At 54.2% G+C, this 3,029-nt stretch overlaps 1 pseudogene; it reads left to right on the forward strand.

Moving 5' to 3' along the window:
• The first annotated feature begins 2,046 nt into the window (after positions 1 to 2,046).
• Positions 2,047 to 2,735, forward strand: LOC126000680 (protein C1orf43 homolog; annotated as a pseudogene).
• Positions 2,736 to 3,029: the final 294 nt, after the last annotated feature.

Raw genomic sequence — 3,029 nt, forward strand, 5'->3', positions numbered from 1 at the left:
TGTCTTTTCATGTGTGAAGCAGGAATGACGCTCCATAGAAATCCTGAGTTCGGGCCCGGAGAGATAGCACAGCGGCGTTTGCCTTGCAAACAGCCGATCCAGGACCAAAGGTGGTTGGTTCGAATCCCGTTGTCCCATATGGTCCCCCGTGCCTGCCAGGAGCTATTTCTGAGCAGACAGCCAGGAGTAATCCCTGAGCACTGCCAGGTGTGGCCCAAAAACCAAAAAAAAAAAAAAAAGAAAGAAATCCTGAGATCAAGGTCTCGTTTCTTACGAACATCAGGGTCCACATTACCAGGAATTCAACCCTTGTTTGGCACTCCATAGTGTTAAGACATGACACTAGTGTCCCAAGAGCACTGAATAGGAGTAAGGCCTGAGCACCATCAGGTGTGGAATCGAAAAGAAATACAGTAAACAAGGACAAAAGAGGCCTCTATTAGAAGAGGGTCAATGGTACTGACTGGAGTCAAAACATGGTGAAAGGTTCCTTCCTAAAATATGTCTGGACTCCTGTCCCCCACTGTTCCCACTACACAGTCCTACCTGGGTACAGGATGGCAGAGTGTTTGTATCCATCTTCTCCATCCTGGATTAATCCTTAATAGCAGTAGTAAGGAGCTTTGCAGTAAATCCTGGAGAAAAGTCAAAGCCATAAGCAGCGGAGATATCATGCCCTGAGCCGAAGTGACAGCACTGGTGACAGAAACCCCTGATGGACCAAACCCTGGACATCAGCTTCTTCCAACATGGGGCAATGGGGAAGATACTATCTTGGGGAGCTGTGACGGGAACAGGAATACGGGCGCTCCATAGCTGTAACAGCAGATCCTCCAAATGCCGCACACAGACTAGGGAAGTCATGCTATTCTCAGGGACCCGAGAGTGACAAACCTGCCAGGGGAGCGGATATTGGGCCTGGGCGTGCCCTCCTACAGCTTGTCTTGTGGGTCCTGATGGATCCTAACCCCGACCCGCACATCTGAACCCGGCATTCAGCTGCTGTTCGAGGGAACATTTCTGAAAAGTGCCAGATGCCAGAAAGCAATATTCGTATCCCCAGTACTTTCTAAGGACCACGATGTGCCCTGTATGTTGGAGTTTCTTGGAGTTTCTCACTCAGTTGATCTCGGGCGAGGAGACTGTAGGCAGCCGGGAAGCCTTCGCCCATCAGGTGCTGGCCCAAGTAGTGCCCTGGACAGGACCCAAGTGCCCTGAGCCCGGGGTTGAGGCCCGACTCTCCACTCCCCAAAGTCGTATGTATTTCACGCCATTCCCACCCCTAGATCCAACCTGCCAAAAAACTCTCCGTCCGCCTGAGTCGATCCCCAGCGCCGATGAGGTCGCCTGGGCTGCCTGGAGGGATCCCGAGCCGGAGCCAAGCGCCGCCTGAGCACCCCGAGGGGACCCGGAGACGAGCCAGAGACACCCCGACACTGATGGGACAAAGACGGAGGCGAGAGTCGCGCCAAGAAGCCGGGACCGACCGGCCCTTCCCCGTCCTCCCCGGGCTCCCCCGCCCTCACCTAGACCTGCGGCTCCGGCTCAAGAGGCCCCTCGGAGCGAGAGTCAGAGTCGCCTCCGCCTCCCGCGGCCGAGGGAAGCGCCAACCACCGTCCGACTCCACAATGGCGGCCAAAGGACGCTTCCGGCTCCGGAGACAAAGTCCCGGATGCAGTGACGTCTCAGCCTCGTCTTAAAGGGCCAGGCGCCGGGACTGGCCCCGTTGGGCTGGACGAAAACGTCGCCTGCTGGACTCGGTGACTGTCCGAGCCCTGGGGAGCAATGTAGCCGAGACAGGGGCGACTGCTGGGCTGCAGAGGGGAGGGTCACAATTCTAATCAACATCGCAGACCCCACCCGACAAACCCGAACCGAGTGCTCAGAAGCCGCACTGGGCCGCCCCTTAGGCGTGGCTGTCTTCAGTCCTGGACGTTACCGGGACGACCCGGGAGCCGGGCTGAGAGCGGAGCCAGGCGGCGAGGGCGGGCTGGGTCACGGCTGCGACAGTCACTGCTGTCCCGTCTGAATGTCTGCGGGGTGGCGATGGATCTGCGGGAGCTGTGCTTGTGCTGCTGTGCGTCTTGTCAAGAGGCAGGTCCTGCACTTGGCAATGAAGCCGGTCGGGAGGGGCCTTGCAACCTGGAAAGAGGAGATGCCCCCCGACTCTCCAAATATCAAGATCCCAGGGACGAAGCTCTGCTTCTTGCAGAGGATGATGCGAGATTGTTAGAGCTGGAAACCCAGGGAAATCGGGGTGGCTCCAACGATGTATACAGGATGAAAGCTCTGGATGCCATCCGTGCCTCTGCATTCCCAGTTCAAATTGAAGGCCAGCGTCCTCTTTCTTTAATGGACGAGAATCTTTTTTCCTACCTGCAAGACATTCACAGCACCACTACACCTATCAAGGACGTGTGCAAGGCCCTCATTGAGGAGACCCTGATGGAGGGCTGAGACAGCTCATGACGGGACTGGGGTCTTTGGCCAGAGGGAGTTCCTGTGCTAGAATGAGGCCCTCAGAGAGCTGACCACTGTGATCAAAGCAATAAGTGGGAGCTCTCACACCCAGCACCAATCGGCAGCCAAAGATCTGACCCAGTCTCCTGGCGTCTCCTCCAACAACCATCCAGGTGACATTCTTTCCCTTCACTCAAAAGACCAAAAGTGTCAAGCACTTGCTCAAATAAGAGAGTTTTAAGGTCCACTCTAAAACAGTTGAGTGTACTCTGTGATGTAACTATAGACCTTGTACAGTGGATGGATCCGAATGGAAAAAAACACTGTGCTGCCTGACAAACCTAGACTGGCTTCATCGGAGCTTCCACTGTCCAGAGCTATAACTTTTCACCAACCATATCTTAGGGCATTTTTCGGGTTTTTGTTGATTTGACTTGAAATTTTCTCTTGGACATGAATTCATATTTTTTAAATGTCAATGATATTGGAATTGTTTTATGTGTAAGTTCTTATTTGGAGTAGGGATTTAGCTCAGTGGTAGCATCAATGCCTCTTATACATGAGACCCT

The sequence above is a fragment of the Suncus etruscus genome, unplaced genomic scaffold (genome assembly GCF_024139225.1).
Source record: "Suncus etruscus isolate mSunEtr1 unplaced genomic scaffold, mSunEtr1.pri.cur scaffold_105_ctg1, whole genome shotgun sequence".
Lineage (NCBI taxonomy): Eukaryota > Metazoa > Chordata > Mammalia > Eulipotyphla > Soricidae > Suncus > Suncus etruscus.